The sequence below is a fragment of the Phalacrocorax aristotelis genome, chromosome 7, assembly GCF_949628215.1.
Source record: "Phalacrocorax aristotelis chromosome 7, bGulAri2.1, whole genome shotgun sequence".
Classification (NCBI taxonomy): Eukaryota; Metazoa; Chordata; class Aves; order Suliformes; family Phalacrocoracidae; genus Phalacrocorax; species Phalacrocorax aristotelis.
In genome coordinates, this window is record NC_134282.1 from 3,159,724 (window position 1) to 3,186,535 (window position 26,812).

The following is a 26,812-nucleotide window of genomic DNA, read 5'->3' on the forward strand; positions in this document are numbered from 1 at the left end:
AAACAAATGTATATCCAGTCATCATTCACGTGCTGCTCCGGTCTCTCTTTAGGCCTCTGGGAAATTGTGTAGATTGCTATAGTGACTACCCGTAGGTCCATGGTCTCCCCGGTCTTTCCTTCCCTTTTGAAATATCAAACGGACAAAAAGTATAGAAATACACATACAGATCCCCAACTCTATGCATATTTCCTTCAACCTCAGAACTGGAAAACTAATTTTTCCACAGTTTCCCCCAGAAACTTTCCCCAGAAATGTCATTCAAAACTGAACATGCCTTGCTTTATCTTACATGTTAATTATTGCTCTTAGAAACAAACATTTCCTCACTAAAAATGTGCATTTTGATGAAATTTAGGTTTTTAGTGGCAATATTTCCCTCGCAAAACAACTTAATCAGCTTTATTCATACACGACCTAATTTCAAGCTCAGAGGGAAGGAAAAAAAGAAAAAAGATGAAGTTAAAAGATGTCCGTGAGCTTCCACAGGAAGAGGATCAGGCCACGCAATTTAGAAAAGCAGACGTGTTTCCTTCATCTCTATCAGTTTTTACAATGAAATGTGTTCCACAGTGCAAAGTTTTTCATGATTTACAGCAAGGAACGAGAGGCAAATCAGTCTCCAGTGAAAAGTCACCCAAGCTCATAAAACATTTACAAGGACTAAATTTATAATTAAGATGAATCAAGAAACGGCATTCGAAAACAGTTTGTACACTAACGGAAACAGAGGACTGAAAATTTGAATGCGCTTCTTTTGCCCCAACGGCTAACGCACAGAATGGCCTGTATTTTAGATAGACACACATACCTATAATTTCAGTACTTATTACAGATATTTCGAAACAGAGTGAACTATTTTAAGTACAACTCATAGCTTTTATAATTTATTTATGAACAGGGATATTATTAAAAATAAATGATCTTCAATAGCACTTAAAATAATGCTGTTTTGAGACCAAGTGTCAGGCAAATGGCATGAAAACCTAAGACTCAGTCAGTGACAAAACACTGCTTTACCACAGAATATTTGTACTACCACAAGACAGCCTGAAACAAACAGGTTTATTATAATAACAAACAAAATCATTGCAATTGCGTTACATTTCATGCACAATCATTACATTACTTAAATACTCCTTTTCATTCTCTTTTAAAAAGTATCAAGCTATGACTCTGCTCCATACCGGCACGAAGGCCTTAGCTGCCCTGCTATGTATCACAAAGGGTATGGTCAAAAGTAATCCGTTCCATTACTGATTTTCATAACTTTGCCAAAACAGTCGCGAATATGACCATTACAAAGCCTGCCTCACCGAACGTAAAGACAACACCCCCAAGGGACCATTATGTCACATCTCCGTAAGTCCATTTGGGCCTGTGCTCTACACTCGATTTCCATTTTTCCTTTACTTTTAGATCATGGAAATAATCAGGCCTACAGTTAAACCAATTAAATCCTGCGTGCCATTACAAAACCATATTGGATTTTCATCTTCCATTGCTAAGCTTAGTCCAAAATAGTTGCAGTGAATAAGATTATCCACCGCAGTTACCATCTGGGACATGAAAGTAAACATTTTAATTATTGCCACTGTAATTTGGGACCCACAAAGACCAATATTTGGGCTACATATGGAATTTATTTTCACTGATTAATGTCAAAACAGGTGGATGCAACACTTCAAAAGCCACTTGGCTAAATGCCCATAAACTTTGCTACCTAGCGTGGACTACTATAAAGAGCTGGAGAACTAAATTGTATATCCCGTCTGGTTGAGAAGCTGCTGGGTGATCTCAAAAACAAAACTGGGATAAAAGACATTGACCTCTCTTCTAAAGCACTTTTATGTATCATTGAAGTAGTTATCATTGAAGTAGAGAGACTACTTTCTCATTAGAGATGTAGATTATCAAAAACTCCTAGCAGTTTTACTGACTGTATCTGGGAACTTTGTACGCAGGGAAAGAAGAATACATTACTTCGGGCACTTTTATTTGAGTAGATACCTCTGAGTATGCACGTCTAGCATTAGGCGTCAAAGTTAAAACGTATTTGTCCTGCATAGAGATATCTCAGTAAAGAGCAAAGGAGGACTGCAATCTAATTAAATTAATGAGACACAGAAAAATAAATATATAGGGTATAAAACATAGAGAGGATATTAACTTCAGAGTTGAATATAGCACTGAGAAAAAGGTACTTAAAAGCCTTGAGGATAGCTGAATCTGTTTTACCAAGGTCAAAACGACTGCAAAATGAGTACAGAACTGGAGAAGTTACACAATGTCGGCAGTGAGCAAAAACTTCTTACGGCCCTACCGCAACTCAGGCTTCACACAGCTCAATAAAACCAGATTGATCTCTCGGTGAAGGAGCCCGTGAAGGCTTCCCGTTTGTGACTAAGGTCTAAGATTATTAATGATTGCACAACAGTCTACGAAAGTCCTAGCCTACGTGTGTTTGAGAGGATCACTGCTTCTTTTTGACACATAATGAACTCCTCCCACAGACTGCTGAGGCTCCTTGACCCTCACCTGTATTAAAGGGAATTAGTTTGCTCAGTTTCTCCAAACTATACCCTAAATCCAGCAGAACTGAGCCAGCAATAGTTTTCCATCACTATCTCATAATTACGGTTGTTTTCCGGTTTGTTTCTGTGGGGTTTGTTATTTTAACCTAATGCGGCAATGATCACCCAGACTTCTCACTATTTACTTTCACTATTTTAAAAAATGATGAAGACCGATACTGGACTGAGATGAGACGTAACTGAAGATCAAATGCAGGTCGTTGGCAAAACGCTCTGCATTTGGTAGGCAGTGAGCAGTACAGCTCATTCGATTAGCAGGGATCCAGTCTCCTGGCAGTGTGGGCTGGTATTAGAGCAATAACCCAATAAACCGTAATTCACTATCAGACCTGGAACCGATGAATGTTTTCAAAGACCTTCATGACCTGCTATCTATAAATATGCACACTCAGATAACCCCTGCCCTTACTGAGGCTGGGGAGAATGCTCTTCTATTACTTTATTGGGGCCAGATGTGCACCGACCCTCTTCCCTGCAGATATCGTATCTGTAGTTTCTTCTCTAAACTGAAATTATAAGCGGGTTTTTGTTGGACAACTTGCCCAACCTTCACAGCTCTTAATAGTCTAATTGTTTTAAATGAGACAATATAACGTTTGAATAGAAACACATCCCTGAAGCTTTAAGCGTTGAAATCTAAATTCCACTTTCTGGCAGGCCTACTATGAGCATCCGGATCTATTTCTTTGTTCTTAAGATTTACCTACTTTTTACTTAAAAGATAATGATACAACTATTTAGCTAAATAAAATAGCATATTACCTTACTATGAAAATATATAATGTTTATCTGCAGACACGGCCTCGAGTAGGTCTTAATCCCAGAAGGAATATTTTATTATTACAACTATAAACATCTGCCCGCCATGTTTTGAAACGAAATAATTACATTTACAGAAAATATGCTTAAATGTACCCAGAACAATCAAGACTGACTGCTTGGAGAGCGCGAGTTGCTCGGTCCATCTGCCGAGTATGTTCACTGCTTTTCTGGCACTTCCTTGAAGTCATGAAGGGTACATACACACAGAGGTTAGAGATGTTTCAAAACCAGGTAGGCAGATGGTGATACAGCAGGTAATAATTTAATTACATAACTCCTAGAACATGTTTTAAAAAAAAAAAAAAGAGGAGGGAGGGAATAAACAACGTCCAGTCTGATCTTTTAATTGCAGTGCAATAGCTTTTGTTGCATTGGCAATGGTTTTCCACCCAACTATTCTGCAGCTGGAAAGAGTAACGAACAAGTTCTACACCAAGTTTATTCCTAATGCAACATGTAAGATTTAAAAAAAAAAAAAAATTAGCAACATAAACTACAGGTTGCCTAAGACAAGAAAAAAAACTGTAATGATATAAAACTGAACCAGAAGATTTATCATTAGTTTTGCAGGTACAAAGAGGTCAGAAAATTGTACACTCGGCATCTGCTTCTGCATGAGCACAGGACACCGGTACCGCTGAAGTGTGAGAGCAGTGAAGAAAAGTTAGTCTCATTAATTCTTCATTTTATGCAGCAGCACAGAATCGCGTGGCAGCGGAGAAACACGACACGAGCACGATACTAGAGATAAACCAGAAACTCAGTGATTTTAACAACGAGAGAATTAAAAAAAAGTAAGATTGTGTTGCTCTACTTAACATAGCACGTACGGCAATGAAGGCTGAAGGCGATTCCAGCAACTTCACTGTTTTAGAACAGGAACCGCTACCTCCCAAGAAGCCGAAGATGCAGAGATAAATGTTAAAGCACCTAAGGTTTGACTGGCAGTCTGCTCAGTCAGAGGGAGTCATCTTAACCGAAAGGGTTTGGAATTACATCAGAGATGTATCGCCCTTTGCAGTACGTGCAGAAATTGAAGCGTAACTGTGTGAGGAAGGGAATGTAGGGGAACTGGAATAACCGTCAAACTGTCGCTGCGCAGCTCCGCCAGCGCATCCCAGTCACCGCTGGCCTTACGATGTGTCTTCTAATGAGACATTAAGGTATGAGCCAAAAAAAGGCAGGGTTGGGTGTAAGGCAGAATTAATGGTTGTGAAATGTTTATCCCACAATAATACATGCGTACACATAACTTTTCGATCTCGTCATAGAACAGCATGGTTTTTTGTTTTGTAAAAGTCAAACAGCTAAGAGGGTCACTATATCTGAGTCACAAAGTATTAGTAGTAATATATACAGTGCATATAGGCGTATATAAAAGAAACATTGTAAAAATCACTAGTTGAATCTATTGTTTTAATTCTGACTTAGTTGTTTTAATTCTCACTACAAATGCAATAACTGGTTGCCTAATTTGAACTACAAACCCTAGTCTTATGATTTAAGCGGCTCATAATGCAAACTTTCATTGTATTATTTTTTGATTAGTTCCATTTGTCAGCAAACTCCAATACAGCAATGGATTATGGAAGCTGGGTTCTGGATTTTATGATACTATAAAATAACATATGAAACATTTATGTTTTAATGTTAAATTTCACAAAGACTATAACCCCTCTCCTAACTGTACTCTCCAATCACTTCCAACTTGGGATCGGCTTCCCTGAATGCACGGGAGAAGAAAACCAGCAGCACAGCTGATTGGAGTGTCACCTTGTCTTTGTGGTACGCTCTTTTTTCCCCCCTTAGTTTTTATTGGATATGTAAATGGCATAAAAGAAGCGAGGTGAAGTATTTACAACTGTTTCCTTTATTTTTTACTCTCACAATTTATTCCCCTGTAAGTTACGAAAACGGAACAGAAACATCACAAAAGGTCACTTTGATGTGGAAACATCAAAATCCCCAGCATTATTCCAACCAGGTTTATGACTTGTAGCTTGAAATGCTAGATAAACCAAGAAAAATATATTAAAATAAACTTCATAATGGAAACAATATATAAATACCATATAATTCTGTGCTGTGTTTGTCACTTGAAGAGGAAGTGCAAATCAAATCTTAATAAATCTGACATAGCAGTTCAGAGTGTAATGGTGCATTTACCACATAAGACAATTAGGGATTTTTTTTAATTGCATGCTGGTTAATGAACCTTTAACTTACCTTTCAGTCTGCCTACAACAGTGTGTTGTGAAAAGACAGAGTCTGAAGTCAGAGTCTAATTAGAATCCTCCGCATGTCCTACCGCATCGATGCTGTTGGTTTGGGGTGGTTTGGGGGCTTTTTTAGGAATGGCTGATATTTTGTACATAAATTATTCAGTTTACTTAGGTATACACAAATCTATATACACACAACTACATATGCGCACACATTTTTTTTATAGCTATATACAGAATAAATGCAAATTATTATCTGGTATTTACTTACAAAGCTACACTACTGCTGAACTATTTTTGTGGCAACAGATAACTTATTTGAACATAAAAAGTGACAGTCATAACTGCCAGGTTTAAATATTTAGTGTGAGACTATTAGCCTTCTGACTATTAAAGGACCCTTAAAGCTTTAAAGTCAGCAGCCTTACAGCTGCTGTAGCAGGGCAGCTGCGGAACGGGATCAGGGAAGGCTTGCTAGCATAAAGCCAGCAGAGCCAGCTGAGAAGCAACCTACTTCTGCCCTCTGGAAAAATAACTGAAGTACAAGAGTCCTACGTAAGAGATGTACATATTTATACGAACATAAAGACAGCCGTGGTAGCTGCAGCTATCTGCTGGACACAGCGGCCACCTGGGATTGCAGTGTGAAAAAGGACGGCAGCAGGAGCCCATGGCACCCTTGGTGCTACCATGTCCTTGAGGGCACCTTACCCCAGGCTGGAGGCCAACGTGGGTTAGCTTGCCTCGAAAGGGAGCGGGAAGTAAACCAAGAGCCAGCTCTTCTACTTCATCTGCCTTCAACAGCGACAGATCTAATACGAATGAAAGCGCTGCTGCTTCAGCCGCTGACGTTTGCTGATGAATGTCACCATCCAAAAGTTATTTCATGATAGCAAATAGTGGTAGGGAGGAGCGAGAAAGCCCAGAGGTACAACTCTATCAGTGAATCAGAACCATTCAGGTTGGAAAAGACCTCTAGGATCATCAAGTCGAACCGCCAACCCAACACCCCCAGGCCTCCTAAACCGTGCCCTGAAGTGCCACGTCTGCACGTTGTTTGAACCCCCCCCCAGGGACGGTGACTCCCCCACCTCTCTGGGCAGCCTGTGCCAGGGAAGCCTGGCCAGGCAGCCTCTGGCAGGGAAGACATTTTTCCTAATATCCAACCTAAACCTCCTCTGATGCAGCTTTAGGCCATTTCCTCTCATCCTATCGCTAGTGACTTGAATGAGATGGTAATGAAGTGGTCATGCTACCCCTAAACACAGACATTTAAAAAAAAAACCAAAACAAATTAAAAAAACCCAACCAACAGAAAACAAACCAAAACAAACCTTAAAGCAAATCATCTGTTACTCCAAGGTATGAAGTTTTTCTCGAATGCACCCATACACCATCGCTAGATGACAAATGCTATTATTCAAGCCTCCCAGCTTTCTCTCTCTCCAGCTGCAACCATCGCCAGGCCGTTATCCTGACAAACAAATATATCCTGATATATCTGACAGATCCTGACTGAGCCCATCACTGTAGCATCAGTCACCCTTCAGATTTCGCACACCCAATGAAACAGTATTGCCAAGCCTTCAAAAAGTGTTTTGATTAAACGCTTTGGAGCCACAATTTCATTTCTCATGGAAAAACGACAAGAGGTGCCCCGATTACAATGGAAGGAGCGTAGGAGGGGGCCACAATGTTTGTTTGGGACAGATATCATCTGCTTTTTGTCAAAATAAAATACGAACCTTTAGGGAAAAAAAAAAGTGAAGAGACAAAAATACTAAACAAGCTTCTTACAAAAAAAAAAAAAATCGTAATTTTGGCTACTTTCTTTTCCCCTCTTCTTTTTTTTCTTAAGCCACAGACCCCTGTGAAGCACAGCGGGCCAAACCCACGGCAGCTGTAGCTCCCCTTAGCTCAGCCGAGGCACGCCGGAGATGAGCCCGGCTCCGCATTTGACGCCAACGGTGACTGCAACCCCAAACTCTAATTGGATTTAAAGGACGCCCGGTTGACCGATGCGTCCCTTCTCATTTACTATGTACTCTTTTGGCTCAGTGAAGAGAAGTTACACACGCAGAAGAGCATAATGTGTCAACTAGGAGATTAGTTTTACAATCTATATGTTGAAGTGAATAAATTGTACTTTCATTAACAGAAGTAGGCCGCACGCCGAAAAAGTCATTGGATTCGCTTCGCTGGTGAACTAGAGCAACAATATACGATTAGAAAGTCTCAGCAGTTCAAAAGTCTTTAAAGGCAGGTCCAGTGGTTATACAATTAATTTTTAATGATATTGTTACCATCTGGGAGATTCACTTGAAGTGCCAAATGGGTTCCCTGAGCTAAAGTATTAGCTTTAACAAACTCGACCCATCTACAGGGCATCTGGCATCTGTTTAAAATATTATTAAAACGTTTATGAGAATAAGCTGCCCTTATTTGTGCTTTTTAAGGTTCTGCAATACATCCGCAGTAGGAAACATTTGCAGCTACTAGATTTTTACTGGAGATTGCAGAAGGCCTGAAAGCTGGCCATTAGCAATAATCGTATAAAGACATCGGGGAAAAATGAAATTTTTTTTATTCCAATTGGATTACATAATGTCTCTTCTTTTTTGGGGAAAAAAGATATACATATATAAAAATAATCAAGGTTTCTGATTTCAGAAATCAAAAGCAACGAGTATAAAAAAAATCACATCAAAAGTAACCCCAATAAGATTGACCTTTTTGTAAATTTTCACAGTATTAAATTCAAGGGGTCTTAAAAAGTAAATGCCTCAGAATTTTTACTGAATATTGCCAGTAACATCTCTTTTTTCTTCTAAGTCATGCAAGACTCAAAGAGATCCTGTCTTTAACCACAGCTAGCTTCCAAATTTTAGGCACAAAAAAATTAATACATCGTACTTGGGTTGGTTTATTTCCTTCTTTGTCTCAGAAATGTTAATATACGTTACGCTTTTCAAATATCAGCACAAATTTTTACTTGGTTAACCAAGTACAACAACAATGCTGAGATTTTATATATGAACTCTGTGATAAGTCAGGATAGTATTTCAATACACACCTACAAATATTGTAAGTATTTAAAATTTACAGCCTCCGTACAATTACAACATAAAAGAATTACTGTAATACTGCTCCGTAACAGCACAGGTTTTTGAACAGGCAGCCTCCATTCTGAAAGCGCTTCTCTCTCCAGCAAAACGCAAGCATTGCGTCAGTTTTGTTTGAAAAAATAAAAACCTGTACAAGTGAAAGTACCGAGCTGTATTTTGCTATTATATTTCTACTCCATTTGGACTTCCATCACGGCAGCAAGGCTGAAAAAGTAATCAAGCATACCTCTGGTTCTTATTCTGAGTAGCAGGATCCTTCTCTGTGACTATAGGCCTCATGACTTGAAAGGGAAAAGAGCAATTGCTGAAAACCAGCACTCTCATCAGGTTACAAACCCAGCAGGATAGAAAGCTTTCAGCTAAATCTTTTGGTAGTTTAAAAAACAAAAACAAAAAAAAAAACCCAACCACAAAAAACAAACTTCATTTGTAAAACTGAAGCATAGTTATGGAAGCGTAGAAGCCTGTTTTCTTGACCCAAAGCATATTGTATGACTCATATTTAATGGAGCAGCTCCAAGAGAGAAGATGGGAAGGAAACCAAGCTGAGCCTCTGACGCAGCGCTTAATGAGGACTACCTGACGGAGAACACAGGTTGTGAAGCTGAGGCATCTCCTCAAAGACAGTATGTTGAGAATTTAATTAAAAAAAAATAAATACTAGCAGATACTATTGGGAAGTAGTCAAATTAAATCTGTATGTCTATCCCAGACGTGGTCTCATAGTCTCCTTTTAAAGAAATATTGCTCTGGCACAGTGACTTTCTGCTCCTGTGACAGACAACCTGGTGCAAAGCTCACAGGGCAACTTTTGTCTTTTTTTCCCCTCAAATAAAGCCACGGGAAAGCAGTTGAGGCCCATTATTGTATCCCTTTCTTTCCTTTATAAAATATGCAAATGCCTACTAAATTTACATTTTAGAACAGATGTACATTTTACAGTCAGCAAACAGAAGTTTTTCATAGACAAAATGACACCTGTGCCATTTCTGAAGAAAAACATCTTACCTAGCTGACGGGAAATAACACGAATACTTCAACTTTGTGTTATTTCTACCTCATCGGAAAGCATTAAGAATCAGAGATTCACAGTACCGCGGACAGAATAAAGGGCTGAAAGATGATTATTCTAAAGGTCACGTTATCTTAAAGTGCCACTTTCTGACAGCGTGACACTGATACAGAAGTAATATACTCCGTTTACCAGAAACCGCTCCGCGAGATCCGTGCCCTCTGCACTCTAAACAAAGAAATTAGTGATTTTCTTCAAAGGTCACTCGGAGAGTGTGTTATTTAAAAGGAGGCATTTGCCAGCGGCAATAGTTATCTAAGAAACATCTGATCTGGGCCCTGAAGCGAGTCTTAAAAATGCCACCAAAACTGAATCAACCTCTCCCCAGACGGCGATCGTTGGGCCGCGGGACAAAGCCTTGACCTCTCGCAGGGCAGCAGGCTACGGCATTTAGGTTACAGATCGGGAATTTGTTATTCTTTCCAGAACACGTTTTGTTGACGAAATACCATCTCCTTTTAGCTTGCACAAAAAGCTACGTTATCCGCTTTCCAAGTGCTACTTATGTTATGTGCATTAGAAAAATAGATGTAATAGTAGAAACGAAACATCAGCTACGTCCCCTGCCTGCCTCCAAACATGAAACCCTGTACGTCAGCCTAAAGATCGGCTCGTTACATAGGATACGCCCAACGCCAATCCATGGCAACTATTCCGTAACAACAGACCGGGACAGCCCATTACTCGACGTGCCCGTGAGCTGGTGTGACTCAGATAACAACACATGGGAAACGAAACGCTGCCCGGAATGCGCTATTCTTTCTACAAGAATCCCTTTTCAAACCCTCACGGCAAAGTAGCTGGTCTGCCAGCAAGAAGTGGACCTATATTTAAAGGTTATTAAAAGGGCAAGATTCAAGAAAACAATACAGATCAGCTCTGCAAAGCTCAGTATTCAAAAAAAGAAAAAAGCCAAACCCAATGTGCTGACATTTCTATATAAAATGTGAAACTCTAACATGGAGATGAAAAGATTAATAGAAATGCATTCAAAGAAATAGATGCATTCTTTGTGAGCAAGTTGCGTCTTCAGCAGTCACTCACTATTATGACCTTATCAAGCTTTTCAGCTTCTTCGGATCCGTTGGAGCTGTTTAACACCAAACAAACCAGCCAACTGGAGAACTGCGAAAGCAAAGCATCTCAAGGGAACTCGATTACTAATTCACCAGGAAACCTTATTTTCATGAAAACAGTTTATTAAAATGACACTCCCTTGAATATCTCTCCTCTCTAAGTTTATTGGGATATCTCTATCTGCATTTTAATGAAGATCTTTGGGAAAAATAATCTCAACGGCTATTCAGAAATATTATTTTGGTGAAATGGTGTTAATCATGTCTGTATACAAAAACTAGCACTGCTGTAAACACTGTGTTTGTATAAGACAAACCACGATTTACTTGCTGTTCTGCTATTCGGTCTTAGATTAAAATTTTACGGGGCTACATTGAACATTCCACTGGTAAAGCGTGTGAATTGGTGGAGGGGGAGGAAACAAGTACATCTGTCACTTGGGCAGGATCCACGTGCAAGATCTAAAGAGATCTGGGCTATGCCAGGCCTTATATGGAAGAACTTAAGACTGATGGAGAAACTGGTCTCCCTCAGTCTGTCCGCTTCTCTCTCGAACTAAGCGTAAGCCCAGAGGTCAGCGATTTCTGCGGGGCCTCAGTTCCTGAGGTGATTCAGATCCAAACCCTTTCCCTCAGAATAACGATAACTACCGTATTGCAACCTTTAACCTCACTCGTATTCCTACACGGTCATTCCTCTTCCACCCCCATGTTAAAGTCATTCAGCTTTGTGCAAAGCACATGAGTATTTGGGGGGTAAAATGGAAAAAGAAGCAAGAACAAGTGATTTTCTGCAAACCTGGAGGTAAGCTCTCCCCGGGAGGGATGAGCTTCTGTTTCAAGGGCTGCACACGTCTATCGCATTGAGTTGTCATTGGATAAAATTGCAGACTGAAATACCTAAACGCTGCCTGAGGTACCGGCAAACACCTAGCTCTATGCCTTTCGTCGTGCCAGACGACTCTGAGCACCTAAAATTAAAGCCCTTTTGAATGGATTCTGACTACTTATCTCGGAAAGCCTCAGCTTTTTCCCCCCCCACCCCCCCATTTTCAAAACTAAGCTAGTAATACTTACCTATCATTAAAATGAGCAGGACAAATTGATTGGCATTAATTTGAGATAATAAAATAGAACAGAGTAGGTAAATCCAAAAAGTGTGTAGACCTCACAGATGAGAAACGTATTCCTCTTTAATAAGTAGCGCTAATTTTGTTTTCCACCAAATCAAGAGGGTATTATTTTTTTTCTGAAAAAACTTTTACACCTTATTACTGCAATCACTTTTTTAATTTCATGCTTCCCTAACTTTATGACTGTTAATTTTACTCATTTAATTCTGGCTATTTTCTACCATTTGCTGGGAAAATAGACAGAACTTCATTGTTTTCCGATAAATAAATGGCTTTGTGAAAAAGGCCGTCTCTCTGTACACTATGCTTCCTTCCACCACTGGAAGCCCTCTGACATCCTTTGTTATTATTTAGCTGTTTAACCGATTCCCATTAAAACCCCGACGCCTCAGAGCGGAGGCCAAGGCAGAACGAAAGCAGCAGCGTGGGGCCTGAGACACGGAAATGGTTGTGCTCCCAGGCTGGATGAACAGTCCCCCCCACTTCAATGAGTTTTGGATCACATCGGGTAGATCTGCAGTTCCTATGTTAAGTCTTCTGTCACTACGGACTGAGATTCAAGCAATAATTAACATTAGCCGCAATTCATCGATGTATTGCACTTAGTTATCTTCACTGAGAAAATGACTCTTCCCCGCCAGTAACAGTTGTTAAGTGAGAAAAGCATCAACTTGGAATTTTTCAAATACTTTTATGTGATTTTGCAGTCAACTAGTTCTTTTAAATGTACTCCTGGTAAACACATGTTTGCTGTGTTTGGGTTGAAGTTTTAGCACCTTGCTTTCCCAAGGGAGCCAAATGCTTTAAGATGTATATTAAAATCTACAACTCCATTCTTAAAGGCATTATATTCGAGAAGAATGATGTATCACACTCCTACTTACCCAGGCAGCCAGGTGACAACTAAGCAACAAATGGTGGAGTCGTGCTTTAGAACAAACAAGCAAAAAAGTCCGCTTCAGCCAAATGCATAGCACGCCGAAATAGGAGCCAAAGACGACTGTATTTATATAAATTTCTCAATACCCCTTCCTTCTCCTTTCCCCTTAATATTTGCAAAGCGAGGGTACAGAAGAGCTGTAAATCAGAACGATTTCAATAGCCTAATGTAGACAGCTTTCTCATATGTTTTATGTCTAATGGCGGGCTATACAATGAAAGCCTAATGTCTATAACTGAAAAGGTATTTATATTCATAATGTAAAAGCACTGGAGAACGAGTCTTTAGTATATTGTAGCTTTCAGTCATCTTGGCTTTAAGTCCTGAACTAGCGCTGGATTGTTAGAAGAAAACAGCTGTATTTCCCTCTTTCATTCTGCATTAGCATGACAGAAAATAGTACACTAAGGAACATGAAATGCGTTACTACACAGCGAGTCCTTACGGGCGGATTGTGGTTTACGCGTTAATCTCTTCAATATTTGCAACTCTATTTGATAGCTTGTTCCAAGCTTCTCCAGTAAACGCATTTCTCTAAAATAGCCAAAGTCACTGTTCAATATTGTCTTCCGTTAATTCCCAGGTCTAATTATGAATGATACTCCCCACAAACAAGACAGATTAGAAGCATTTCAAACTAAATGGGTGTAATGAGAGATCTTTCCAGTTTCATTTGTTCTTATATAATGAAACGAAAGTTAAATACCGTAACCACAGCTCTCTGAGGTTGCACACGCCAGGTTATGCTCGTTGTATTGTCGTGATCCATCAGAAACAAACACATTTTAAAAAGCCAACGGTTAAAAAAAAACCAAGGAGAATATTTTAAGGTTTGTTTCCTTGAAACAGACAATTCCTTAGAAACGGAATGACTTTGTGAAGTTTTTGTTGTGCCTAAAAATGCAACGTTGCGAAGGCACCCTGGCTCAATAATGCCATCCACCGGAGCTGATTATTTAAGTTTAGCATTCCTTTGAGTCCTCACAATATTCAAAAAGCAGCTCAGCCACGTCAGCGCATCAGCATGAATCTCTCTGGAGTAACACAGCTGAATTTTTCAAAACGCGTTAAGTCACCATTTCAGAGCGGAAAAGCAAAACCAGTTGCGTTCAGCTCATCTTCACGTAGATATTTCAAACTTTTCAACTCTTCTTTTTTCCCCCCTTTCTTATTCAAAGCTTATTTCACTTTCAGTAACGCACCACAAAGACTTTATGGACTAAACCACCATGGTCCCAGCCCAATGTAAGCGATTAAAGAAACCACCTCTCCAGCCGTGGGGGGCTGATAACCCTCCACCCCGGGGCTGCACCTCTCCGAGCACCACAGCCCTCACCCGAAGCCTTGGGTGCTGCCTTTCACTTCCACAACCTATGATGTCATTTTACCAGTCAACATTATTATATGATTCAACTGCCAGAAGAAAACTCAGGTTTCAAACATTCCCCTTCCACCACCTTATTTTCCTATCACACAAATATGTGCATCCTCTCAGAAATGAAGCAAGCCACCAAATATAGCTGGCTAATTGATGATAATATTTTAATTTGCCGGAAATAAAAGCAATGGATGCACAGACGGCATTACCTAAACCTGCTAACTGCCACTGCATGCGAAGGACCCTGCGTCCCCAAAGGCACACGGCTGCATCAGAGACAAGCAGAGCAACAAATATCTTATTAAACAACAAGTGCAGAAAAGCAAAAGGCAGAAGCCTCCAGGGCCATGTTAATTATCTCAGGGTCGAAGTCTCTGGGAAGGCTGTCTCGCGGGCTCCGAGGCAGGCGGACGGCACTGCCAACGCACTCGAGTCCCCAAGGTCCTGCAGTTATAGCGCTGTCATATTTCAGACGACAGGTAATACTTACGAACACGCCGACGCTAACCTCCTCAATTATATTCAATGTCAAGGTTTTCGTGCTGAAGGAACTGCTAATTTTCAACGTACGCACTTGCTGACAAACAGTACTTTATCAACGACGGGAGTTTAGGGTATCTGCTGCACGACGCTGAAGATCCCTTTTGACACTCACAGTGGGAATAACGCCCTCCATGCAAGCTCTCCAATGGTGAAATAAATATTGCCCTTAGCCAAGCATACAAAAATCATAATATACTATATTTGCTTTGCTGACAGACAGCGTCTTTGCACGGACATCTCACTCTGCTACTAGCTGTGGTATGGACCAGCAAATACTCCTTGGTGTTTATTTGAACCTCCTCCGAAGAAAAGGCCCAGCAGGCGCTGGATACTGCACCGCCTCGGGTGCTTCAAGAAGCAAGACTAAAGAGAGGGCGCCTTCCACCAGCCCCCCACGAGCAGCCACGCGTGCCACGGAGCAATTTAAGGGCGATTACCAAGAAAAAAGCAAGCATTGAATTTAAAGAGAAAGACGTTTCAACATGCAAACACGATTCCATGTTTATTCTCATATTCGCTCTTTGCAGAATTTAACTGAAAGTACAATTAAATGAACTTGCTTTGGCAGTTAGTATAGAAAAGCGATTAGGTGGCACAGATATGGCTACGGGTGAAGGAACATGGTCTCATTAGAGCTTTCTATCCGTTCAGGCGGCTTCTCCCCCTTGCAGTCATTAATATTAACCGGAGACAGATTCTGCTGTGAGTTGCACCAATTTAAATCCAGAGCAACTCTTATCTGGCCTCCAATTTGCATTAATGGTCAGAGGTGGCACTGAGCTGAAACACGATGAAGGCAGACACCATGCTTGGAAGGAGAAGCAGCATTACAGTAGCAGGGAGGCTCTGGATTTAAAGCGACACAGGGCAATGTAAATGGACATTTGGGGTTTTTGTATTGTTATTTTGTCTTAGTTGTGTACAAGCAGTTCCAATGTCTCATTTTTTTATTTTTGTTAAAACTTACATTGCAGTAACACCAACGTCCAAAGGAGGTCCAGGGAGGGGACTGTCCCGCTCTGCCCCACGCTGGGGCGGCCTCACCTCAAGCACTGTGGGCAGTGTTGTGCACCGCAGGACACTGGGGGTATAAAGCTACTGGAGAGTGTCCCGAGGAGGCCACGGAGCTGGGGAAGGGTTTAGAGGGGAAACCGTACAAGGAGCGGCTCAAGTCCCTGGGTCTGTTCAGCTGGAGCAGAGGAGGCCGAGGGCAGCCCTCATGGCGCTCTGCAGCTCCCTCCCGAGGGGAGGAGGAGGGGCAGGGCTGGTCTCTGCTCTCTGGTGACCAACGCCAGGCCCCGAGGGAATGGCAGGGAGATGTGCCTGGGGAGGGTCAGGCTGGGCATTAGGAGAAGGTCCTTCCCCCAGAGGGTGGTGGAGCCCTGGCACAGGCTCCCCAGGGAGGCATCACGGCACCAGCCCGGTGATATTCCAGAAGCCCTTGGCCAAGGCCCTCAGAGCCACGGTGTGAATTTGGGGCTGTCCTGTGCAGGGACAGGAGCTGGGCTCGATGGTCCTTGCGGGTCCCCTCCAGCTCAGGCCATTCTGCATTTCTATGAAAAACACTGTATTCCTAAAGCACATGCCTGGTAGCATTTGATATTTTAGCAGTCACTTGTCCAAATGCTCAGGTCAGCAGAGTATGACATCTCCCCTAATTTCCCTTCTTACATCGCAGAAAACCAGGCATATTTGTTTCTTAATAGGTGAGTACGACTATCAGCAATCCCGTTTGAAATTGCTGTAAATAAGAATCTGTCTATCCTACGTAAGCGCTACAGGCTGGTCTTACCGTCTCATGTTCATACCGCGATTTCTGCACAGCTTTGGGAGGGAAGCTATTACATTCCTGCATCTCATGATCCAAAAATTCCTTTATAATGATGCCTTTATCACCCACGTTAAGACTGAACTAGCAACCAGACCATGCTGAGGTGCTAAAATCACAAAAGAGCCCATTAGTCCTCCACTTAATTAACAGGGAGTGGAAGGGTTGAAGAAAAAACACCAAAAGATGAGATTTGTACACCTGCAGGTGCCTTTCCAAGTCTACACCAGACAAGGATATTTTCCAATTGATCTCACTGATCCTTTTCAAAAGAGCTGCTGGAAAAATAAACCAATAGCCACTTGCATGAAAGGGAATATTTCAGCAATTTCTGGCAATATGTCTACGAAACCAGAGCTTGAAATTTTTCCTGACCCAGCAGAAGTATTTCATAAAGCACTGGGATCTTGTTAAAAAAACCAAACCAAACCACAAACAACATTTAAAAAAGCCCTCAAAACAAACACACCCTCCCCCCTCAAAGCCCGATGTCATCCCTGTCACTTGTCCAAGAAGAAATTCAAGGGTCTGAGATTTCATGAGGAAACGACTCGCTCAAACTAATAGCATCCAGTACTCACACAGCCTCCTGAGGGGTCTGAGATTGTTTCGTGTCTGACTACTCAAACCTTTTTCAACACTTTTAGTCACAATGTAAAAATTCTGTGACTGTTTTCTATGAACAACATCAGCTTCTGAAGTAAAAATACATAAACACGTAGTAATAATCTGCTCCGTCTTCACCGCTGACATTGAAGAACACCACACCACTGTTTATGCCTCTACCTAAACGTACAAATACGTCGGTTTCCTCCCAACCTTCGGTTCTCCTGAAATATATTCCAGGTAACTCACAAAAATGATTTAGACAAAACCAGTTTGGACCCAAAAAAAAAAAAAAATCAATACATCTTTTCCATCTTCCATTTTGTTCTTAAAACAAGGCTCTTCTGTGTTGATCTGGCATGAATTGAGAAGACATGTCATATAAACTTAGACGTACAACAGTACTACAGAGTTGTTTGCATCTTATCTTAAAAGGATAACTATACTGTAAAGAGAAACAAGAGAAAAAATATTTTCCTTCAATCTCTCAGCTTTGAATAAGGCAAAGCACGTTCAAATCTGTAGCAGCTTTTTTTTTCCCCTTCTTTCTTTTTGCCATTTTTTATTTTTTAATACGGAAGCTGAGTAGGTAAAACGACTCTAACAAGTTCTGAGAAAGTAACGGTCACTTTGCCTTAGAGGAATTCAAATAAACATCTTTTGTCACTTAAAATCTAATTTTAAAACACAGAAAAACGCTGAGGAAGGCCAACAATTCCCACACACTTTGGCGAAGACACAGAAGTACCACATTTTTTGAAAAATACATTCTTGATAGTTTAATATAAAACATTCATACTTTTGTATTACCAAATATATATTATTTAGTGCATATATTTGGTATATATTATATATATTATTACAAATCTGAAGCTGCTCAATATTCATCTCTAGACACGGGCTAGAAGCCGAGCATCCTGACTAGCACAGATTTCTTGGCAGATTTCACGCGCACCTACTGTATCGCAACAGAACGCACGCGCACGCGTTACTACGACAGGTAATTCTACACGCTGGCAGGCACTCGCACATACGTTTTCCATGTGCAAATGCAGGCGTTTCACTTTACGGGTGAAACTCAGCCTACACTAAAATTTCTAATTTTCACCCTATTAATCTTACTGTTACTGATCTCTCTGGTTTTCTCTCTGTTTTCCAGGAGAATAAGAGGTCACGGACTGAATTTAAGGAAGCCAGTCCCTCCTACTGAAATCACACCCTGTTTTAGGTACTGTAAGGAAACTTAACAGCATAAAAGACGTAGGAACATCTTTTTCTTGATTTTCGCAAATAGTTCAGATATACCAAAGCTCAGGCGAAATGAAAGCACTGAACGTAACGGCAAAATCTGAAAAGGAGCTTAGTGTTTTCTGAAGAGCGCTACCGCTGTCCCTGGGGCTTCGTGGGGAGCTACAGCACCAAGTTCATGGCTTACCCGTCCATAGCGCAACACTAAATCATGTTTTAAACAGCCCAGTGCTGTGCTACTGTATGGCTGAACCAGAACACCTGGACGGGTAATACCGTACTACGCAATACAGAGACCCAGAGCAATTAACAGGCTCGTAGCGTGTAAAGCGAGGATGGTAAGAGCCTGGATATAGAAAGGTGCAGACAGACAGCTGTGCTCACACAACCCGAACCGTACACGCACTATTAAAGATTTGCTAAATCTGCCTTTATTTACTCATCATTTCTTAGCATTCCCCACGCAGATGACTTGCCACTTGAGAAACATTTGATAGAGACAGAAACTAGATTATCATCTACAGACCCAGCCCAAAGATTTAATAAAAGAGCAACTTTCCTTAATCTAAACAAAACAAAATGCCACGTTTCCAGAGGCAACTCGCAAACCAAAACTGCATCCCCAAATTATGTTTCCCTGCACACGACTTGGCCTAAGACTTGTTCAGTTCTTGTACCAGTAACAATCCCACTGAAGAGAAGCCCTGGAAAGACGGATGCGTTTTGCCCACGTGGCAGTCGAGGGCTGGCAGCCCCAGCCGTCCGGCAGCTCTGCCCCACACCAAAGCCTTGCAGGGCTATCGGTACAGCGAGTTCAAAGGCAACCTTCTAGAACACCCGTAACGCGTTTGTGCAGATGTTAGAAGAGCCTGTCACACGCAGCTGGAGAATTCCTAATGCTGTATGTTGGCTTTTTTCTTTTAAAGGAAAAAGGTTTTCAAATACAGGGAGTTATACGCAATCATCATTACTGGCTGAAGGCGAAAGAAAGCGAAAGAGTAACGCCCTGAAGCAGTTTTTGGAATACTGCTTTTAAAAACTCTTACAGCTTATACAATTTTAAAAGATAACGCACAGCATTAGACAACCTCGCTTTCCTCTCCTTTCTCATACCTTAATAAACACATTAAAAAAACCCCACTCTGTAAAAATCCATTTGTACGTCTAGTGTGGGTGGCAACACAGGCTCGATTCTCAGCTCTCCTATTGTTGTATATCACTTAGAAATCTCACTGGATCCACCCTACTACCCACTGCTCCGACATATATAGGTTGCTCTGACAACCAAAAGCCTGTACTTTGTACTGTCGTATATATAATTTTGTCAGCCTAGACAACCTGTTGGCAGCTATTACTTTCTGCTGTTTTGTTTTGTAAGGAAAAAAAAAAAATAAATAAATCACCTTTTCCATGCCTACTTTTGTGCCTTGAGATAGTCAAGGTTTTACAGTTCAGAGAAATATCTGAGACAGCTTTTGTTTCACCTTTCATATGCAGAGCAGTGACTTTCCTTACCTGAATTATAACCTCCTCCTTGCTCACTATTGCTTTTGTATTCTGCTTTATGAAAAATAAAAATTAATGAGATGGCTTAAAACTCTGCTTAATGGTAAAGCTACTTCTGTAATATTTTTTCAGGGGTTTATTAACACAAAGCACTCTTCCAACATACACTGCAATTACCTCTATGCTGTAAATGAACAAAATGAATCTTGAACACTACGACGCTTCAGAAACTTCCTCACAAGCCATAGCTGCCATTCAGAACAGCCTAGCCCTCAAAAGAAAATATAGGAGAGCGCATACATATTTCATGATCCATAAAATCCAAGGGAAAAAATCTCGCAGGTAGGACGAAGAATACATATGCATCGAGGAAGACGCTAAAGGCTCAGTCTCCACCGTGCCTGAGGACAGGCGACAGAAGACCTTGTCCACTGCAGAAAATCACTGGCATATATTACTCAGAATTTTCTAAAACTACCACGGAAAACTTATTACTGTAGTTCAGTCAAATCCTAAATGCCATACAAGCGATGCACTGTGCAATACGGGATTTCCCAAGTCCTAACCAAAGCGACGAGTTAGTTCCCTCCCCACCCTCACTGCTGGCGTTACAGAAAACTACAGACATGCTTTTCGCTATCACCTGAAGTATTCCGTTTCCATCAAAGAAAAAAAAAAAAAAACACAAACAAAAAAGAACCCTAAGGAGCATTTTTGCTTCTCCCAGTAACTGTTCCATAAATCAAATGACATTTAAAAATTTACAAATGTAAACACACTTTTATTTCCCTTGACCTATGCAAGCAAAAACCCCAGTCTTCAAAATTCAGCGGCGTGTGGCTCAACGTGAGCAGGAAACCCAAGATCCTGAGGCCAAAAACCTTATTTAATGCCATCGTAAAAAATCCTTCAGCAGACACACAAATATTATCTTCTCCCACCTCAACCCAGACATGTCCATATGAATGTAGATAATTAAATTTATAACTGGGGCTGCATTGTTTTGCCATTTTTCCAGTGCCAAAATCAGCATCCTCTGAGCACTGGGGGAGCACAGCCAGCGTCCCTGACACTGAAAGGATCAGCACCTGCCCAGCTCTTCTCTCCTCCATGGACTGTCTGAGCTCGGAAAACAAAATGCTTCACATCTGCAAGTCGACACGTAGGAAACCTATTCCAAACCGGGCTGTTTCCCTCCACGGGAGCAGCGTGTGGAAGGGGAGGAATAAGAAATCCAGGAGCTTCCCAAGGCAGTGATTTGGGTCATGATTTCAGAAACAGAAAAATACTGTGGTCGCCTTTGTAAGAATGGATATTACATGTGTATACATTTTACAAATATATATCAGAAATATTTACCTGTGTGCATATAAATACATAAAGAAATATTAAAAATTAGGAATTTTTATATATGCTTCCAAAAGTTAGGTAAGCCAAGATGCTGTGTCACCAGGCTTCAGTGCAACAGACTCTGCCTAGCCAGGACCTAGCAGTGGGACTCCCAAGGTTCATTCAGAGAGAGGTTTCTCCTGAGAAGGCAGCAATTTTATTCTTTGGCCCTTTTACCTGCCTAGTACTATCGCTACAGTTCAGACCACTGAGGTGCTGAGCCTGGAGATGACTGTTTTCTCATAAGATAATGGAATTAAATATTATTTAGGCGGAAATAGATTCTTTCCTCCACAAACGTTGCGGAAATAATCTGCAAGTACTTTCATTTAGAACCACTTACAACATAAAATTATTTCAGGCCTCAGTCTAGCATAGTATAAAAATTTATATTAAAGCTTGACCCTGAAATATTTGCAAGCTGTAATACTACTCCAATAGCGAATTTTATGAAATCAAACCCACTGCAAGAGACCGTCAGCTGATTAGTCGCGTAAGTAGTAAGCCATGGCAAAGGATTGCAGAGATCTTACAGCCAGTTGCAGAAAATACTCACAGCATATGACAAAGGATGCCCTGCGTGTAATATGGAAAGGTGAAGCTGCTTGCAAAGTCACAAAGACATTCTCTATACTTTACAGAGTTTTCCCTCTGATAAATATGTCCCATTTCCAGAAGAAAAAAAAATATATAGAAAAATAAGTCCTTTGACAGAGAGCCTGGACACAGCCAGGTAAGGCTGGTTTAACAACATCCCTTAAATATTTACTCTACAGTCACTTAACTGAATATCTGCACATCTAATACGCAAAAGCCAGTTCAAGCACCACAATCATCAGTTTAACTCTTTCACACATTCAAAACCATCACCTTTTTAGTTAATGAAAGCATCCTCACAAATATTATGCCTCTAAACCTGCTTTTAATACAGAGGGTTTCACACTTAACATGCCAGCAAGGATTCACACGCTTTTGCCGTTCGGGAAGTTGAAAGTTGCTTTTAACCACCACAAGGGAAGAGGAGTTTGCATAAATCCAGGGGTCAGGGCCATGTAGAAGGCAGTAGTCCCTCCTTGAAGACCCCAGAGGACAGAAATTACACCGCGGCACCAGGCCCAAATGGCTTTATGGCATTTGCATGTTGTAAATTATCTGGGAAATGCCCAAAAGAGCCAAGGAAGGTGGGCAGTGCTATTGTAGCGCTGAACGGGAAACGGGAGCGAGCAAAGGCTACCCCGGAGATGGCCTTACGGTCCATCTCTTCACCGTATGAAGAAACGGTGGAAAAATGGGATTCTGTAAAGGACTTCTGTTGGCTTGGTTGGAAAATGGTGAGTTTGCTTAGGGTTTTTTTTTGTTTGTTGTGTTTGGTTTTGTTTGGTTTGATGGTTGTTTGGCTGGTTTTGTTTTTTTTTTTAAATAAGGAAATAAAATATTGACTAAATTATTCCTTCGTGACAACAGATCTCAGGAGGCTGAAGAGCACGCTTCAAGGTCCTTCAGAAGAAGGCATGCCTGCAGGGACTGCAGGAGCCCCGGAGCAAAGCAGCGGCAGACTGAGCTGCAGGGCGACAGCCTCAGCCCACCAGAGCATGGCTAACGCAAACAGACGGCATAAACACCGACCGGGATGCGCAAGGACAATGCCCGGCGCGACCTGGAGCAACTCCTGGCCGATCTGCCTACCGGGAATCAAAAGCCACCGAGCTGCGTTTGTGGAGAAGCCCCCTCCCGGTGCCTGGGCAGGGTGGGACGGGCCAGAGCCGCGGGCACGTGCCGGCGCACCGAACGGGCAAGCAAAGGCAGCTGCCTGCGGGGAGGAAGAGCTGTAGCTACCCCGAGCAGTCCTTCAAAGCCACAGGCATGCTTTAGCACCCAAAATGGGCAAGCAAGGGCAGTCGTCTGTAGAGGAGAAGAGCTGGTAGCTACCTCGCAGTCCTTCAAAGCCATGGTGCGCTCTTCAGGGCTGGCAGTCTTGCTCACGTTCAGATATCCCAAACTGAGATACTACCACCTTTCCTTTTATTCCTCTTGCCAGTAATATTAAGCCTGTTTAAGCGGTGGTTTGGGATTTGACATACGACCTGAGAACACAGCCACTACAATTTATTCTCCCAGTTTTCTAGGAAAAGGCGTGGCTGGTGGAGGCTTTGCCTTTTTATTGTCACCGTTACCAGATGATCCCTGAGGTCCCCTCCAACCCGTGATTCTGTGATTATTACTATTTTATTTTTTTAATTTATTTTGTTAGTAATTGACTCCCTGCTGTCAACTGGTGACTGCAGAAGGGTTAGATTTGTAAGAGCAGCAACAAGACATGTTCAGGCACGTGACAGGCATAGCGTGCTGACAGGGGCTGGGAGATACAAGCCTTTTATGAAAGCCAGAATTACGTTCCAGCAGAGAACTTAAACTTTTATATCTTCTAGCAATTTCTCAAAAGGAGAAATACTTATATATGCGAAACAGCTGCCCACACAAAAATTAAAGCAGAAATTGCTAGCACATTTCACTTCATCTATAAAGGCACTCAAGGTAGCGAAAAGTTTTGCACATCTATTTCTCAGAGAAATAAACTCAGGCAGAAAGCAGCTTTCTGACTTCTAAAGGCACTTACTGCTCACGGAGAGACGGAGAGCAAAGGCTAGGCTTTAGAGCTTTCGAAGGAAGCTACGCGTTATGTCCCTGGAAGCCAGCACAGTGTCAGACAAGTCATCCCGTGGGTTTCCTGGGGGAGTATAAGAAGAGAACAACAAAAATCCACTAACCAGGCGCACTGGATTTTGACAGAGCCAGCAAAACCTCCTCCCACTAGTGACGCTGATGGATGGCTTCTGTACCAAGACTGACAGTGACAAAAGAGACTTTAATATGAAGGAGCCTTTTCAGTCCCTCGTCACACATCTGGGAAGGCTGGTCCTGACTGACAAGCAAGTCAAATGTTATGAATGACTGACATCCCTCAAAAATACACGGGGGGGGGGGTGTGTGTGCGTGTGTGTGTCTTCAAAGAGCAACCGCTAACAGCGCTGGTGGGGGGCCTTTAAGGCTTCTTGCGGTGACTGCTTTCGCTGCACGCGGATGAGAGGCCAACTGCTTCTTCGGCCGGTCGTCTTCACCGCTGGCACCAGCCCTGCCCTCGCTTCTCAGCCCAAAGCAACCAAAACTAGTTACGCTGGGATCCCTGAGGCAGCGAACTGACTTTCTCGATCTGCGATGTCGCTCGCTACATACCAGCACTACAGAAAAGAAAAACAAGTTGGGAAAAGATAAAAATCGATGCGAAACCAGAGGCAGAACAGAGAAGGCGATAAATTTGTAGGGGACTCGTCATCTTTCTCATGCCCTATCTCCATTACTGCCTGGTAAATGGACACTTGTCATCTCCAGTGCCTTTTCTCTGTTCTCGCAGCAACACTTGGCTTTTCCTTCTCAAACACATAAGAGATGAGGAAAAATTAGTTGGCAGCTTTTACGTTCCTCTCAATTCTGAGTAATGGTCCAGCATTGTTTGGGAAGCCCTCTGCAGAACCCCAGCCCCTCAGGTGGCACAGACAGCACCATCCCACAGCTAACCTGCCCCTAGGAACACAGGTTTTCCACGCGACGTTTCAGTCCAATCTAGAGGTGGAGCCCATTTATTGCCACATCGTGCTGACTGTGCAACGTAACTTGAATTTCTTGGGAAAAGAGCCATAGTAAGGACGTGTATTTTGGGCAAGATTAGCACCTGCTGCAAATAAAAGTCAGATTTATACTTGCTAAGGAACTAGTCCACCAAGGAATAGAATGAATTTAATATTCAATTATGGAAACAAGAACTTAATTTTAGTACAGATGAGGATCATGACGTAAAATATAGCACCCTACAATCTATCACGGTTAGCATGATTTTAATGGATCATTAGAAATGCTTATGGAACCTATGAGTTTCAGGGCACTACTTCGTGATCAGTAATAAAAAAAATTCATTCTCTAGTTACCTCCTAAAGCAACTCTGCATACCATATATGATGAAGAATTATAGTCTACTTGAGAGAAGATACTTAGCTCGTTACAATGCAGCAATAAAAGATGCCTGATCGGAGATGAAATTTGAAAGCTCTGAGTTTGATGGGCTTTGAGAATACCCCTATGTAAAGTGTTATATTTTATGCTCTTTTCTCCTTTTCAAAATGATTGTTTTTCTACCGACTTTCCAATACGAGCATACAAGCAGAAAAAGTTTGGCATTTCTTTTCAGTGACATCAAGTTTTAACCATTTATTGCAGTGCCGACCCCTGGATGAACACGCTGTATAAATCACACACCCAGCTCTATCTGCACCTTAAGAATTTGCGTATGTGCAGAACCAGACGTCGGGGTGACTGCTCATAAAGAAGTCTTTCTGGAGTCAACTTGTATCCTCTCTGGTCACTGGTATCCACACGCACCCCCCTTGCTGAGGCGCCATCCTTCCTGCTCTGCCGCTTTAATCTCTCTTCATATTTACTATGCTCTGAAGAATTTTAATAAATATTCCATGTGGTATCCCTAAAGCAAATAAAAATGATTAACTAACAGTCAGCACAAACGCCTCTAGAGCGGCATGCACTCTCCTTTCATGCAGGATCATCAAGTTCAATACCATGATAAAGGTTAAGTTTATTAAGCATTAGAGAGATCTGAGTTCTCATCACTCAACCACTCCTTTTTTCCCTTTTTTCTTTTTCTTTTTTTCTCTTTTTCTTTGAGAAAGTGTAATAAAAGGAGGTGCACAGCTAAATGGTGACCTTTAGAAGTACTATGCGCTTCTATGGGAGGAAACGCGCTGTATTTGATTGCTAGTTTTTATAAGACTAATTAATTTGGCATGCTAATTGATATTTTTTGGTAGATGAGAACAACTAAATAATTTGTTTCCCTTTACAGTAATTCTGTAATAAATGCAATCCACAGGCAAACAACTGCACTGCTTTATCATAGAAATACACTTTCTTTTTTTGAGATATTTATTTTTGAACATAAACACATACATTTAGGTGAGGTACCTGAAAACAGTGCATAGCGCTGTCTGAAATAACTGTAAGTCCTTCATGGATTTAAATCACCAAACCAGATACATAAGAGAAGTCCCTTATTTAATAGCATGACAGACATCATCAACAGACAGCCCGGCATTAGCGAGCTAGCGCACCTCCGTTCAGGATGGTCGCCTGCGCGCAATTTCGACTTCCGCACAAACACAAAAGCACTTCCTTTGTAAAATGCCAGGACTGTTAAAACCGCTCACGTTGCTTAGCTTTTACTCGCACCAGTAGCTACGCACGTACGCGTAATTATCCTTCAC

The 26,812-nt window shown here is 41.6% G+C and overlaps 1 protein-coding gene across 11 annotated transcripts in view; it reads right to left on the reverse strand.

Moving 5' to 3' along the window:
- NAALADL2 (N-acetylated alpha-linked acidic dipeptidase like 2) overlaps positions 1–26,812 on the reverse strand; it is a 503,571-nt gene that overhangs the window by 304,815 nt on the left and 171,944 nt on the right. Inside the window, exon 3 of one of the 11 annotated variants that reach the window (XM_075098457.1) lies at positions 24,100–24,210. The exons of 9 other annotated variants lie outside the window; for them this stretch is intronic. The gene's annotated coding sequence lies outside the window, so the exon portion shown is untranslated. Of the gene's footprint in view, positions 1–12,928; positions 13,005–24,099; positions 24,211–26,812 lie in introns of those variants that run through there. One more of the 11 variants, XM_075098458.1, reaches the window with a different exon arrangement.